This window comes from Pongo abelii, chromosome 10 (genome assembly GCF_028885655.2).
Source record: "Pongo abelii isolate AG06213 chromosome 10, NHGRI_mPonAbe1-v2.0_pri, whole genome shotgun sequence".
Taxonomy (NCBI): Eukaryota; Metazoa; Chordata; class Mammalia; order Primates; family Hominidae; genus Pongo; species Pongo abelii.
The window spans coordinates 114417774-114434685 of NC_071995.2; the positions used below are offsets into that span (position 1 = coordinate 114417774).

General features: G+C 45.2%; 1 long non-coding RNA gene across 6 annotated transcripts in view; it reads right to left on the bottom strand.

Moving 5' to 3' along the window:
• The window catches only part of LOC129049233 (uncharacterized), an 83096-nt gene that overhangs the window by 19049 nt on the left and 47135 nt on the right, over window positions 1-16912 (bottom strand). The window contains exon 5 of one of the 6 annotated variants that reach the window (XR_010135830.1): window positions 8003-8122. The exons of the other annotated variants lie outside the window; for them this stretch is intronic. This is a non-coding gene — a long non-coding RNA (uncharacterized LOC129049233). The remainder of the gene's footprint in view (window positions 1-8002; window positions 8123-16912) is intronic. 6 annotated transcript variants of the gene reach the window in all.

A 16912-nucleotide genomic window follows, 5' to 3' on the forward strand; every position in this document is an offset into this window, starting at 1 on the left:
ATCAGAGTAGTCCCAGGTCTCCCACAAATGCACCTGTCTAAGACTTCCTGCAGCTGGGAGCCATAGTGAGAAGCATGGTCTCCCTATGAGTGCGGCCTTGGATTTCAGAGCAGCTGCCTGGCTCTCCCATGGTACGGGATCTACAAAATGCATTACCCTGACCACAGCACCTGTCACTCCTTGCAGATGCCACATGTTCGAACACTCACAAGGAAACACAGAGAGCCAGAAGACAGTGAAAGGAACAGCCTGTCATGTCCCCCAGCTACCACGGATTGGCTCAGCGAAGAGAGGCTGTGGTCACCTCTGCATGGTTTCCTGGTACAAACACAAATTTCCTTTCCTCTGGCTGCATTCCTAAAATTAATTAAATCTTGGCTCAAGAAGGCTTCTTCATGCCAGCAAGGTAGGCACCCAAGTAGGCCATGATTGGTCCCTTCTGACCATTTATCGAAGGGCAGCCTTCCAAAACTCAAGGCCAGATAAGTGATGCAGCAAGTGAGCCACACCCAACAACGTACCACCAGACCTCAATTTTCCCACATGAGAAATGGAATTTTGCAACCAAAAGCACACAGGAATTCGTGTCTAACAGAAAGCATTCAGTCCTAGCATCCCTGCCTACCCCTGTTCCCAACCTCAAAGACTGGATTGCTGTGTGCATTTCTTTTCTTTTTTTTTTTTTTTTTCTCTTTGTGATGGAGTCTCGCTCTGTCACCAAAGTTGGAGTGCAATGGCGCAATCTCGGCTCACTGCAACCTCCGCCTCCCGGGTTCAAGTGATTCTCCTGCCTCAGCCTCCTGAGTAGCTGGGATTACAGGTGCCCACCACCATGCTTGCCATGCACATTTCTTTTGTAGGATATATAGCCACTGCTGAAAGGCAGTTTGCGCAATTATTTGTTAGGATCAAGTGGTGAAGATTTAGGCCTCTAGTGTGCTCCTGCCTGAGTTGGTATCCCAGCTGTGTCACTTAATCAGTCTGTGCCTCAGTGTCCTCTCCTGCCAAATGAGCGTAATAGTAGCATCAGCCTCCTAGGGCTGTTGTGAAGATTAAGTGGATTCACATAGATGAAGCCCAGGGATCTGATGGATACTTTGTAAGATACATTAGAAGGAAACAGTAGCTGTTAGCTTTTTAAAATGGTTACTGTCTCCCATTTGGAGATGGGGCTATTGAAAGTGAAGGAGACTGAATAAATAGACAGAAGTCAAATAGGCAGCCCGTGATGAAATCTGGATAGGAATTCAGGTCTCTGTGGCTGGCATTTGACCTTCTCAAATTCTGGGTGGATCTTGGAGGTGTGCATGTTCCTGTGTTCATTTCTCACTGTACTCTTTTATGCTCAGGGCCTCTCCATTTTCAAACTATAGGATCTGATCTCAGGGCTCTGGATTACCCAGGCTGGATGGGCACCTCCTTCTCCGTGGGAAGAAGCCATGGATGCCTCATCCTCTGGCCCAGCCTAGCCTGGGAACCCTCCAGACCTGCCCCATTTAGAGCCCCTAGGGGCCCTGGGCTCCTCCCTGCTCACATCTTCCTGCTAAGTCTTGGTCAAACTTATCTCCTCTGCCCTGTATTTTAATTTTTCAGAGTCCAGGCTTTTTCTCTGTCTTTCTCTTATTCTTTAAGGCTTGGTCTGACCTTTCCCCCTCCACTGTCTTCCTTTCACTCAGCTTCCTATCCAAATACAAGCTTTCCACGCACCCACAGACTCTGTGTTCTCAAGTCTGGACTCCCACACTTGTTCAGCTCATAACCAGCACGAGTACACATCCCATATATATATATCTACTCTGTACCAGTAGGCATATTGCATGCACTGGGTGCACATCTCCATGATCACCCATGCTGGCAATGTGTGCTAAACCTGTGCATGCCTGCTGAGCACACTCACAGAGTGAACACACATGGGCACACACATGCACATACATAAGAATGCCACTATAGTAGCTAACATTAATTGAATGTTTACTACATGCTAGGGACTTTTCTATGAAATACCTTCTCTAGTCCTCACCACAACTCATGAAAAAGGTAGGATAATCATCTCCATTTTACACATGAAGAAACTGAGGCTCAGAAAGGTTAAATAACTTGCCCAAGCTCACACAGCTAGAAAGTGACAGAGGTGAGATATGAGCTCAGACTCTCTAACACAGAGACAGCAGATTATGGCCCAGGGTCCAAATATGACCAATCACCTGTTTTTGTAAATAAAACTTTATTAGAAAACAGTCCAGGTCTATTCATGTATATATTGTCTACCTCTGCTTGTGCTACAAGGGCAGGGTTGAAGAATAGTGAAAGAGACCAGATGGTTCACAAAGCCAAAAGTATTTGCTATCTTTCACTTAGTAGAAAAAGTCTGCTGAAGCACACCAACATGGCGCATGTATACATATGTAACAAACCTGCATGTTGTACACATGTGCCCTAGAACTTAAAGTATAATTAAAAAAAAAAAAAAAGAAAAAGAAAAAAGTCTGCTGAACCCTGGTCTCATCCCAGAGTCTTCCTCTTATCCGCTGTACCTGATAGTAGTTTTCCTGGTAGAATACTGATACACAGTTTCCATTTGAACTAAACTTGCAGGTAAAAAGAGGCATGGGGAGAGTTGTTCTAGCCCAGCTCTCTTTTGCTTTATAGATGAGAAGACTGAATGCAGAGAAGCTCAAGGTCAAAACAAGGTCAGCCTGTACTGAGTATAAGCACACACACATCCCATGTTCTATTTCTTGTGCTCAGTCTGCAAAGGTAGAACATGTTCCTAATTCCCACCCACTGTGGCTGAGTGCTCACATGTAATGCATGTGTGCACACAAGCTCACGTTCACATCTGAGTGTAGGTGCCCTGGCACATACCACCCCCCCCACACACACAGTGGGCTCTGTAACATGCCCACACACTCAGCTTGACAAGAGACACCCTATCACGCTGCTCTGCACTGTGAAAAGCTACCCTGTCCACGGGCAACCGCAGTAACGTACAGACAAGATGCCTCTTTCCTGTTCACTCAACAAGCACACACAATCGATGGGATAGAATGCTGGCATGTGTCCTCCCCCAGCAAAGCTTACGGTGGTGCAAAGAGGCAGGGGCTGGTGATCAGGGCATCCGATTGGTAGCCCCACTTCTGCCTCGGGTTTCTCAGGGCCCCCAGTCTTCCCATGTGTAAAATAAAAGGGGTCAGCCACCGCTTCACATTTTTTAGGTAAATTCATTTAAAGGTGAAATTCACAACATAGTTCTTACTGGAAAACCAATATCACTTGTCAAAAAAGTAACTACATAAAAAGCAGCAAGTCAAAAAAGTGACAAGACAATGCACAGAATGGGAGAAATTATTTGCAAATCATGTATCTGATGAGGGAATTGTATCAGAAGATATAGAGAACTCCTACAACTAACTCAATAATACAAAGGACAAAGACCCCAATTTAAAAAATGGGCAGGCTGGGCGCGGTGGCTCAAGCCTGTAATCCCAGCACTTTGGGAGGCCGAGGTGGGCGGATCATGAGGTCAGGAGATCGAGACCAAGCTGGCTAACACGGTGAAAACCCGTCTCTACTAAAAATACAAAAAAAATTAGCCGGGCGTGGTGGTGGGCACCTGTAGTCCCAGCTACTCGGGAAGCTGAGGCAGGAGAATGGCATGAACCTGGGAGGTGGAGGTTGCAGTGAGCCAAGATTGCACCACTGCACTCCAGCCTGGGCAACAGAGCGAGACTCTGTCTCAAAAAAAGAAAAAAAAAAAAAAAAAGGGCAAAGGACCTGAATAGATATCTTTCTGAAGAGATTATGCAAATGGCCAATAATCACATGAAAAGATGCTCAGCATCACTAGTCATTAGGAAAATGCAAACCAAAACCACAATGGAAGAACATTTCATACCCATTAAGAGGGCTGTAATCAAAAAGACAAATAAAAAGTTTAGGGAGAATGTGGAAAAGTTGGAGACCTCCTATACCACTGGTGAGAATGGAAAATGGTACAGCCACTATGGAAAACTGTCAGTTTCTCAAATGGTGATGACCCGGCAATTCCCCTCCTAGCATATACCCCAAGATAAATAAAAACATACATTCACACACACAAATTAATTGTACACAAATGGTCATAGCAGCATTATTCATAATAGCAAAAAAAAGTAGAAAGCCAAGTCATTAGCTGAATAAACAGAATGTGGTTTGTTCATGCAATGGGATATGATTTCACCATAAAATAGACTGAGGCATGGACACATGCCCCAACATGGATTAACCTTGAAAAAATGACGCTAAGTGAAAGAAGCTTTGTATTATTCCATTCATATGAAATGTCCAGAATGGGAAAGCTACAGACATAGAAGGAAAGTAGACAGTAGATTAGTGCTTGCCCAGGGTTGGAGGAGATGGGAGCGGTGGGGGTGATGGCAGAGAGGCATGAGATTTCTTGTAAGGATGGTGAAAATATTCTAAAATCGATTGTGGTGACAAATGTACAGCTCTGTGAATATACTAAAAACCACCAGATTATACACCTTATGCGGGTGAGTTGTATGCTATGTGAATTTCAATAAAGCTGTTAAAAAATAAATGTAAGAAAAGCAAGTGCATTATTAAATTCTAGTTGGATACAGTTGCCCACCTAAGGTGTTTCACCTGTGACTGTTCTCATTTTATTAAAGAGAGAGATTAGCAACAGTGGGGAAAATGTTAAAGACATACTCCAAGATGGGGAAACTTTCTTTTTAGTCCAACCAGATAGATTGAAGGAAAGTTGAAAAGAGGATAATCTCTATGTGATATAGAGTATTTAATTCTGGTCCTCAGCTCATCAAATCCTATCTCAGGTAACCCGGTAGTACCTGCCCAATCTTTAGAATCATTGAAGATAGCTGTAGCCTCTTACCTTGGCTTTTCACTCCTGCCCTTGTCCCCTTTCAGCCTGTTATTAGCAAGGCTGGCAGGGTGATCGTGTTAAATATTAAGAAGCAATAGTTAGATCACACCCCTTCTTTGCTCAAAACCCTCCCGTGGCTCCCATGGCTCTCATCTCACTCAGAGTAAAAGCCAAATTCTTACAATGGCCACAGGGCCCCATGTGCTCTGGTCACCATGTCTCCCTAACTCCCTGAGCTATGCTCACCTTCTGTTCATCCTTCTGAGCCCATGGGCTTCCTCACTGCTCCTTAAACACACTCTCTACCTGACCACTCTGGGGCTTTGCAATGCCATTCCCTCTGCTCAGATGCTCTTCCCCCAGGCAAAGTGCATGGCTCACTTTCTCACTTCCTTTGACTCTCTGTTCCAATGTCAACTTAGCAGGGAGGCCATCTCTGACCACCCTATTCTCTACTCCATCTCCAGCCTCACACAGTTTTACCCCTTCCCTGCTTTACTTTTCTGCCTAGTCCATATCACGAGCATATTATTTATGCATCTCTTGATGACTTCTTTCCACCAGGATGTCAGCTCCATGAGGTCGGGGACCTTGCCTGTTGTATTCACTTCTATCTCCTAGAACAGCGGCTGGCACAGAGTATGTGTTTTAAACATACACATTCGATGAATGAGTGAAAGGCTGAGTGATTGGAAAATCGTAGACTAGGTGACACTTCAGTATCTCTCTAATCCTAATGGTCTATAATTTAATTCTTGGTGATGGAATGTGATTCAACAATTAGAGCTAGGAGCCTGCGTACCCATCCTTTAGGGTCCTGTGATTTTTTTTCCAAATCGCTCATATGGTCCTCCCTATGAAGACCATAGTCCCTTCAATTCCCCAATAGGGGTGAACCCTTCCTGCCCAGACCTGCAGAAGATTGCTTAGATGACAGTACATATGTTTTATTGAGCTCTCTGGGTGTCACATCCTCTGCATGCATCTCTCAAAGAAGACTAACAATATTAATAATAAAAAGCAACAGTAATACACCGTGATTAAGCACTGACCACATGCCAGGTTCCATTGTAAGCACGTGGCATAATTTATTTAATTCACACAACACCAAAGAATAGGTAGTAGTATTCTCCCCACTTCATGGATGAGGAGACTGAGGCACAGAGAGGGGGAAAGTAGCGCCCAAAGACACACAGTTGGTAGGAGGAGGAACTAGGATTTGAACTCTGGTTATCTGATTCCAGCGATCACATGTCTAACTTCTCATAACACTGGAAGGTGCTATTATTGCCCTATGAGAAAATAGTAGCTAAAAAATTAATAACTGATCGGATATTTAAAGCCAGGTCTTTCCAACTCAAATGGTTGTAAGGAGGAGAAAGAGGAGGTGGAGAAGAGGAACACTGTTCCTAGTGCTTAATGTGTCCCAGACCCTATTGTAGAGGCTTCAGGTGCATTGTTTTGTTTGAATTTCAGAGCAAGTCAATGCAGAGGAGAACACTGAGGCTCAGAGAAGTTCAGTAACTTGGCCAAGGTCACACTTCCCTATTTCCACTTTTGGACTAGTAGTCAAGCACTTATCCCCCAGAGCCTCCAAGAAAAGGCTGTTGGACCAAGGTGCCCCAGTTGGACAAGGTCTTGGCCAAACATCCATCTCCAAAGGCCCGGGAGAAGAAGCTGGTGGGCAAAGCTGCCCCAATTCAATCCAGTTGAACTTCCATCTGCCTTTGCAAGGACTCAGGGCTCAAGGGCAAAACACTGGTAAGCTCCTGAAGCTGGGGCAAGGACAAAAGAGAGCTAATTAAGACTGAAAGCAAGACAAGGACCCCAAGCACTGCCTCCTTTTACTTTAGAGAGACCAGATAGTCTTACATTTCACTCATTTATTTGCAGACATCTATAATGGCATCTTCAGGAGACCTGTGCGCACCCTGTCTGAGTTGAAGTACACACCCTGAAGAGGAGCCAGTTATGAAGGACCAAATGCACATATTAAAATTAAACATCACATGATTCTCAAAGTATTGGTTATTAATGCCCAGTGGTCTTACTTGCGCTGGGATCCACATTATTTCTGTGCACATTTGGAAGACACATTATCATGGCAAACTGCCAGGCTGAGATGAACTGTGGGTTCATCCAGTCACCAAATGGTTCATTCGTTTATCCCTGAGACAATTTCCTCAGAGATGAAAAGGCACTTGCCTAAGATCACACTGCTGGTAAGTGGCAAAGCTGAGGTGTAAACTCAGGCAACCTGTCTCTAAGCACCTCACATAGGCGGTGCTTCAGTCTGTTTGTGTGCACTCAGACACTTTCAATGAAATTTTGGCATGAAAAGCTACAGCAATCGCGAGGTGAGCTAAAGGCGGTTATTTTCCCTCTGCTGAAACACGAAGATTCATCGCTGATTCTATGAGTTGGTCTTTGCTGCTGTTGGTAAGAATGACCTCTCAACCTGTGTAGGGAAGGTGGGCATCACTGAGTCACTGAGATGCTGGAAGATTCACTTTTTTAAGAGCATGAATGAAAGGCAGTTATTCAGATGATCAAAAATCCTTCACAAAAGGATTCTGTGCAGGTGTCTCTCAATAGCAAACTTCCTTCCTCTTGTCTTAGAAATTCATTCACTCATTCATTTAGCAAATGTTTATCAAGCCTCTAATGCATGTCTGGAACTCTTATAGGCACTTGTTCATAACTGTGAACATAAAATCCCTGCCCCCAAGGGGCTTATATCCTAATGAGGAAGAAGGATAACATGGTAGGCTGAGAACTAGTGCCCCGAAAGATATCCACTTTTGAATTCCTGGAACTTGTGAATGTTAAATATTTTTTTACCATGTTTTACCCCACATGGTAAAATAGAAATAAAAATAAAAACATCTTTGCAAATGGGATGAAGTTATGGGTCTTGAAATAGGAATGATCCTAAACACATTAATTATAAGAGGGAGGCTGCCCAAGTGCTGTGGCTCATGCCTGTAATCCCAGTACTTTAGGAGGCCGAGGGGGGTGGATCACTTAAGCCTGGGAGTTCGAGGCCAGCCTGGGCAACATGGTGAAACTCTGTCTCTATAGAAAATACAAAAATTAGCCAGGTGTGGTGGTACATACCTATAGTCCCAGCTACTTGGGAGGCTGTGGCAGGAGGATTACTTGAGACCAGGAGGTTGAGGCTGCACAGTGAGCCATGATCATGCTGCTACACTCCAGCTTGGGAGACAGAGCAAGACCCTGTCTCAAAAAAAAAAAAAAAAAAGGGAAAGAAAAAAATAGAGAGGCAGAGGGAGATTTTGACACACATAGAGGAGGAAGTGCTGTGAAGATGGAGCAGAGAGAGATTACAAGCCATCACTGCTAAGATTGGAGTGATGCTAACACAAGCTGAGGATACCAGGTATGATTATCAATCCCATTTTACCGATGAAGAAACTGAGTCTCAGAGAGGAAAAGGAACTTGCCTAAGGTCACACTTTTGGCAAGTGGCAAAGCTGAGATATAAACCCAAGCAGCCTGTCTCTAAGCACCACACACAGGTAGTATCTCAGTCTGTTTGTCCCTCACCAATTAGAGCCCTCCTCCAGGAGTTGAAAGAGAGACGGAACTAATTCTCCCCTGGAGCCTCCTGAGGGAGTGTGGCCCTGCCAACACCTTGACTTCAGCCCAGTGCTACCGATTTCAAACTTCCTATGCCCTTAGCTAGGAGAGAATACATTCCTGTTGTTTTAAGCCACCAAGTTTTTGGTAATTTGTTGCAGCAGCCATAAGTGAACAAACAGATCATTTAAAAAATCCAATGCATAACCAGTACCGTGCCAGGTGCTGTGCAAATGGGCACATTGCATTTGCTCAAGGGGACTTTTCAGAGGCATCCCCTGCATCCAGTGGGATGCCTCCCATAATGGAAAGTCCAATGACCAGGAAAGGCTTCACTTCCTGGCTCCACTTTCCTTCTGCTGAAACACAAAGATTCATCGCTGATTCTATGAGTTGGCCTTTGCTGCTCTTGGTGTGCTCCCTGTAAGCACAATCCCAAGGCCCGATGGAGTCTTCTCCCTGCATCCTGTTTAAGCCCAGTGACTTCCCTCGCCAATTAGAGGCTTCCCCTTCAGCCGGTCCAGCTTTCCCCACACCTGCCAAGGGAAGCACGTGTCGGCCATTAGCCTCTCTTCGTGCCACGGCTTCGTGTCACTTCATTGTTCCCCAGTTGGCAACAGCTCTGCAGAAGTGACCCCATTTGGAAATGTTTGTGGGAGTCTGAGCAAAAGATCTACACAGCCCTCTTCTGGGGAAACACAAGGGTTATCAGAACCACCTTTTCTCAAGCACCCATTTCATGCCAGAGCTCCATCTCCTTGCTGCTCAAGATGTGGCCTGTGCACCCCCACATCAGCATCCGCTGGGGGCTGAGGACCACACCTCTCATTCCCTGCCCAGACCTGCCAATTCTGAAGCTGCATTTTTAGTGTCTTTTGTTTGTTTGGTTTGAGACAGGGTCTCACTGTCACTCAGGCTGGAGTGCAGTGGTGCAATCATGGCTCACTGCAGCTTTGACCTCCCAGGCCCAAGCAATCTTCCCATGTCAGCCTCCTATGTAGCTAGGACCACAGGCATGTGCCAACATGCCAGGCTATTTGAAGATGTATTTTAATAAGATTTCTGGGTGACTCATGTGCTAGTAAGAGTAGGAGCTTTCCCAAACTACCACTAGAGATAAGGCCAGAGACTGGGAGTCCTGGTTTCCATTATCAAACTGACTGATAGTCCTGATTTGCCTGGCTGTACGGAGCTCAAAGCAATATTCCTAAGGCCCAGGATATCTCAATTTTGCTCGTTTTCAGTGTCCTGGGTCACTGGGAGTCTTTGCTGTCCCCAGGATCCACTTCCCAATTTTCCAGTAACTTTCCTCATTTAGGGATCAAGTCAGGTCCACCCCTAATATGTGAGGTCTCAAGGTGTAGAGGCGATAAGTGTGCACCTTGCAGACCCGTAACTACAGGAGGTGAAGTTGACTGAGGACCCCAGCACTGAACTATGACATTCGTCACTGTTTTGCTCAGAAGGGGCTGCATTTCCCACGGCTGCCCCCAGCCAGTGACTGACAACAGCAGGGACACTAAGGCAGGTTTGTTCCTGATGCACATGGGACTTTATGGATGGTGGACTTTGGCTTGAGGATCGCCTTCCTCCCCCGCATGGTTTTGCTGAACCTCCTTAGGCTGTACCATGGTCTAGAACACTTCCACCCTGCCTTCCTTCCTTCTCTTCTTTACTCTGGGTCAGACCTGCATGTCTCACCCAGCCTTCCCCAGCTGGGTCCCACTTTATTTCCTCCCATAGGTATTTCTCTTAATAAAATGCTTGCACATTTAATCCTACCTTGGTATGGGATTCTTGGAGGATCCAATTACATGCAGGGCAGGAGGACAAACTAAGTCCCACAAGGTCCCAAGGTTTCTCCCCACCTCTACAAGCCCAAGGTGGGCAAGCTCTGTTCATAAGATGCCCCTAGCATGCATCTCACTAGACCTAGCCTTTATGTTCCTTAAAGGAAGCTGACACCAGGGGAACAGCTTTGAATTTAGATTTCTCAGGCTTCCAGAGTTTCCCGTGGGAAAATGAAGTGTCAGGAAAGCAGCCCAGCCCAGTTTTCCATACCCCCAGGACTCAAGTGCACCACCCCCTTAAAAACTGTCCCTCGGGTCAAGGACCAGAAGCATCAGAATGTGCTGTGAGGACAGATGCAGGGAGGTCTATGCAGAGCCTGGAATAAGGCCTGGAAATATAAAAGTATGGAATTCAGGGATTCCACATACCCAGAGCAAAATCTTCCCTTAGGCCCCATGGACTTCCCAACCTGTGGGAAGGGACATAGCCCGAAGAGGCCAGAGTGGAGTCCCCCAAGGCTAGGTCTAACAATTCATTGTATTCAACTGTCCCCCACCCTTAGTCCCTGAAGCCAGCATGGACCCCACCCCAGCTCCCAGGGCAGACATCACCTAGATATTAGCCACAGTGATTCGTTCTTGGATGGCCAGCTGACCTAATGAGCCTCACAAAACCTTTCAGTGAGAAAGCTAGGAGAGAAGCATGTGTTCCATGTGCTGACCTTGGGTTTGGGGAGATAGAGATTCCCAGAGCACTGCTGCCATCTTTCCCCCTTAGAAGATGGCCTGTAGCTCCCAGAGGCAGCTGTAGGGAGTCCAGGAATGAAGCCAATACAGCAGAAAGCAGAGCCAAGGGAGGGAAAAAAAACAGAAACAATTGCAGCCAGTACCAATCTGAACCCTCAGGTTCCTTCAGTTACACAGGTTCATCCACCACTCAAAACAGAATAAACCCAAAGACATATATATGGCCTCTACCTTGAACTCCAGTCTTATTAAGAACAAGAGTTAAGTGGCTTCATGCAAACTCTGTTCTCACTCTTAAAAAAGCCAAAAGCTCACCAAAGAAGAGATATATTTGCCAACTAAGCCCATGAAAAGATGCTCACCATTATTAATCATCAGGGAATTCGAATTAAAACCATAATGAAATAGCACTACTTATCCACCAGAAAGGATAACATTTTAAACCAGAAAAAGAAAATGACAGAAACTGGCAATGATGTGAAACAACTAGAACTTTCACACACTGAAAGTAAGAATGCAAAATGGTACAGCCTTTGAAAACACAGTTTGGCAGTTTCTTTTGTCGCAAACATACTCGTACTATGTTACCCAGTAATGCTATTCCAAGGTATTAACCCAAAAGAAATGAAGCATACATCTACAAGAAAACTTGCATGTGAATGTTCACAACAGCATCCTTCATAATCACCAAAAACCGAAAATAGCCCAAATGTCTCTCAATAGGTGAATAAATAGACCAAATATGGAACAACCATACTGACATGGTTTGGATCCATGTCCCCACACAAATCTCATGTTCAAATGTAATCCCCAGTGTTGGTGGTGGAGCCTGATGGGAGATGATTGGATTGTGGGGGTGGATTTCCTCCTTGGTACTGTCATCAAGATAGTGAGTAAGTTCTTGAGAGATCTGGTTGTTTAAAGGCATACAGCACCTCCCCCCTTGCTCTCTTCCTCCTGTTCCAGCCATGTAAAGTGCTGGCTTCCTCTTTGCCTTCTGCCATGATTGTAAGTTTCCTGAGGCCTCCCCAGAAGCCAAGCAGATACCACCATGCTTCCTGTACAGCCTGTGGAACTGTGAACCAATTAAACTTCTTTTCTTTATAAATTGTCCAGTCACAAGTATTTCTTTATAGCAATGCAAGAACTGACTACCACAGTGAAATATTACTTGGCAATCAAAAGGAGCAAACTACTGTATACACAACAACATGGGTGAATCTCAAAAGCACTATGCACAGTGAAAAAGGTCAGACACAGGAAGCTACACATGGAATGAATCCCTTAAATGACATTCTGGACAAGTAAAAACTATAGGGACAGAAATCAGATCAGTGGCTGGCAGGGGATGGGGTGAGGGAAGAAGAAAGAAGAAACCTTTCAGGGTGACTGAGGGGTTCTATAGCTTGGTTGTGGTGGTGGTTACATGCCCATAAATATTCGTGAGGAATCATTGAACTGTACATTGAAAAAGGGCATATTGTATTTCACTGAATGTAAATTATATGTCAACAAACCTGACTTCATATATATACTGATATGTTTGGATATTTGTCCCCTCCAAATCTCATGTTGAAATATAATCCCCAACGCTGGAAGTGGGGCCTGATGGGAGGTGTTTGGATCATGGGGGCAGATCTTCCACGAATGGCTTAATGACATCTCTTTGGTGATGAGTGAGTTCACGCAAGATCTGGTTGTTTAAAAGCATATGCACCTCCCTCTCTTTCTTGCTTCCATGCTCAGTGTGTGACATGCTGGCTTCCTGTCACCTTCTACCATGACTGCAAGCTTCCTGAGGCCTTCACCAGAAGCTGAGCAGATGTTGCCGTCATGCTTCTCATTCAGCCTACAGAACCGTGAGCCAATTAAACCTCCTCTCCTTGTAAATTACCCAGCCTCAGGTATTTCTTTATAGAAACGGAAGAACAGTCTAACACATACACCAAGTGAATACCAATGCTTATCATGTGTTCCAAATCCTTTACCTGAATTAGCTCTTCTAACCCTCCTAACAACCCTACAAGGTGTGAGCTATTATTATTACCATTTTACTGATGAGAAAACAAACATAGAGAGAAGGAGTTACCTGCCAAACATCACCCAGCTAGCAAGTGGTGGGCTTGGGACTCAAACCCAAAAAGTGTGATGCAGAGTCCATGCCCATCCCCACTGTACTACAGTTTGCAAATGGGGGCACGGAGGCCAAATCATTTGCTACATTCACCAGCGAGGTCAGAGAATGGAGAATGGGAGCAAATAGGGTTTAGAAAAAGAAAAAACTTGTTCCAGCCCCAAACATGCTGTTTTCCCACAGTTGCTGCTCCAATTCTTCTGGCTAATTCTTCAATGCCAGCCAACTCCCTCTGGGCCCCTAACTTGAAAGCCCAGCAAGATTCTGCGAGAGAAAATGACTGCTTCCTAAAAGCACCCAGTGGACTTCCCTGACACATCTTGTCAGCACTCAGAATGCCCATGACAGCTTCTCCTGAAATATTTTCCAGGTGAGCTCTCTGACTGCCCCAGACTCTCAGACTTGCCTCTGATTACTCCTGTTCCCTCATGGCTGGAATCGCCTGTTGACAAGACCTCTCACTCCTTCCAAGCCCAGATCCGACCTTCCCCAATTTCTTAGATCAAATGCAGAAGCAGATGCTTAAGGAGGGTCACTGGATGGTGTTAAAAGCTGATTTCTCCTCCTCTTAACATGCGAGTTGGAAGGTGGTGACCAGAGGGGAAACATTTAGAGGCAATGTTCCTCCAGGTGCCATTGCCACACAGTGGGCCTAGAGCAAAGGCTGCTCCAACAGCAGGAAAAAAACCCACTGGGGCTGCCCGCTGGGGCTCTGGGCCTGACACAGGGGCACATTGGATAGATATTGCCAGGTCTGGAACTTTGTAAGGGGTTGCAAACATCTGTGCTGCAATGTTCTTCCCAGCTCAACTGGAAAGATGTACCAGACTTCACACAAAGGCTCCCCCAGGAAGTAGTTGAAATGCAGTTTCCACAGACCCTTAAAAGTGGCAGAGTAAGAACATCTGCCAAAACAGGAAAAATGTTTAACAACTTGACAAGGAATTTTTAAAAATCTGCCCCACGGTTTATCTACTGTAAATCTGTTAAAGCAGGGTTTTAGCCCAGGGATAGGAAGGAGTTGGGAATCTTGGTTCTAATTCCATTTTGAACTTGTCTATTCTCAAATCTCTTTGTCATTCCTCTGTTCTACTTTCTTCTGACTATCAGAGCAAACTGGTTGCCTGTTGAGGGCGGCCTGTGACTGATTGGTTGTGACTGTTGTATGTTAAGAGGGATTCTGAGTCATGTATGGACTCAGGGAGAAAGAGTGTTGTGATTGATTAGTGATGTCTGCCAGGACTGAGGCAATAGGGAATGATAACGGGCAAGCCACCTACTTCCCATCTCTATTATACACAAAAAGGAAATGGTAAAAGGAGGAAGACATCAGAAAAAAAGTATCAAAGATAAATGCAATTTAGTTTACTAAAAACCACCAGATACCTTTTAGAACCTGTTTCTGACAAGCATAGCCCCAGCTACTGACTCCAGTGCCACCCCAGAGAGTCCACTAAACACTCAACACCTGCAAAGCATAAAGCATGTGGTCTTCTTCTGAGAAGAACACAGTTCCTTCTGCGTTATGATGTCATTATTGTACTCTGTGATCCCACTACCCTGGCCACAGTAGACTGGTTAAAACAGTTGGAAACTTTAGACCATAGGCACCTGTTTGGGTAAATAAAGTTTTATTGGAACACAGCAACACTCATTGGTTTGCGTATTATCTGTGGTTACTTTTGTGCTACAACAATGGAACTGAGTCACTGTGACAGAGACTGCATGGCCTGCAAAGCTGAAAATTTTTATTCTCTGGCCCTTTTCATTAAAGTTTGCTGACCCTTGGATTAAAGAGTTGCCATTCAATGTAAATGTAATTGAAACGAGGGGTTCATAATAAAAGCCAGCCATCTATAAGTTATCTTGAGGATAGTCACTGTCATGCCATATTGGCTGATGACAAATTATTTCAGTCATCAGATTCTCTCTCTTTCCCTCTCTCTCTGAGGGAGATACAGGGTGAATCGAGGTTACTAGAACTGCTGCTGGATCCTGAATGGAAGTGAAACACTGGTGTTGTTTTCCATGAGGCTTGCTCTATAGCCTAGTCTTGGAAACACTGTGTTATTCCCTATGCTTTCATACTTCCCTGCATTTTTATAAAATAAACTCTTATGACCTAAGGGTAGGAGAGTTAGGGGATTTCACTTCTCATGCCACCTCTGGTAGTGCCTGTCTAGTACAGTGTCTGCAAACATGAAGCCTGGACAGGAAAGAGTACCATGATGGATTAGTGATGTCTGCCATGGGTCATGGCAGGAGAGGAGAGAGAGTAATGTGTGATGTGTATTTAACAGCTAGGGCTTAAGTTAATCTTTGGTGCCTTCTCTTCGCAACCTAAGAGTCTATCTTCTATGTCCACCTTATTACCACCTTCTCTCATCTTCCTTGGAAGTTAGATTTAAAATATATCATTCTGTTTGTGAATATGCACCCTCATGCCATTTTCTCCAGAGAATTTCATATATAATCTTTATTTCCTCAGTCAAAAACAAACATCTCCTCAAACATGCTTAATTTCTCTTATTTTAAAAGACTCCTGGCCAGGCATGGTGGCACACACCCGTAATCCCAGCACTTTGGGTGGCCAAAGCGGGCAGATCACCTAAGATCAGGAGTTTGAGGCCAGCCTGGCCAACATGGCAAAAACCTGTCACTACTAATAATACAAAAAATTAGCTGGGCCTGTGGCACATGCCTGTATTCCCAGCTACCTGGGAGGCTGAGGGAGGAGAAACACTTGAGCCCTGGAGGCAGAGGTTGCAGTGAGCTGAGATTGCGCCACTGCACTCCAGCCTCGGCAACCGAGCAAGATTCCATCTGGAAAAAAAAAAAAAGACTCCAGCAGCAGGTGCCAACCTGGGCACATAATACTCATTTAATGAATCCATGAAGCTTCTATTTTGGGAATTGAAGGTGCCGGCTTTCCTCTTAGAGCTCTGATTCTCCATTTATTCACATCAACTTTGAGGAAGACATTCCCTCTAGTTCATCTAAAAGTTTCCCTTAACAACTCAATCCCCTTTATTCTTGTGCAGTGCCATGGATATCCTATGCCCCACAAGCCCAGCTGGCTTGGCTGGGAGCCACCTGGCTGCAGAGTCACTGTGTGTCCGGGTGCAGTGAGTATCCACGAGAAGTTGGACTTGCCCTTTGTTTCCAAGTTCTAATCCTGACCCCTGCCTGCTTCCTTCTTGGCTTCTCTCCACCTCTAAGCTTACCTCACTCTCCAAGGCCTCATCCCACCCACTCTGTGACCTTTCTGTCTAAAATATGGCCTACAGAGTCTCTATATAACAAAGGCTCATTTGGCTGGTGACAATCATTCCAAGCCTTCCCAGGACTTTCCAGCCTCCAGATCCAAAGAAGGTTATGTTAACTTAAACACCCACAGGTCTCCAACTCATGTCCCCTACCTGTGGAATTGCAGAATCATTTCCTACTCACCTGCCCTTACCTTCCCTACTTACTGCTTAGATTGGCCAGGGGTAGCCCTCATTTAGTAAGTTTATTCATGATCTTCTTGGTGCATGCTTTGTTTTTGTTGTTGTTGTTGTTTTGTTTGTTTGTTTTCTGAGTCAGAGTCTTGCTCTGTCACCCAGGCTGGAGTGCAGGGCCACGATCTCAGCTCATTGCAACCTCCACCTCCCGGGTTCGAGCGATTCTTGTACCTCAGCCCTGCAAGTAGCTGACACTACAGGCAACTGCCATCACACCTGGCTAATTTTTGTATTTTTAGTAGAGATGGGGTTT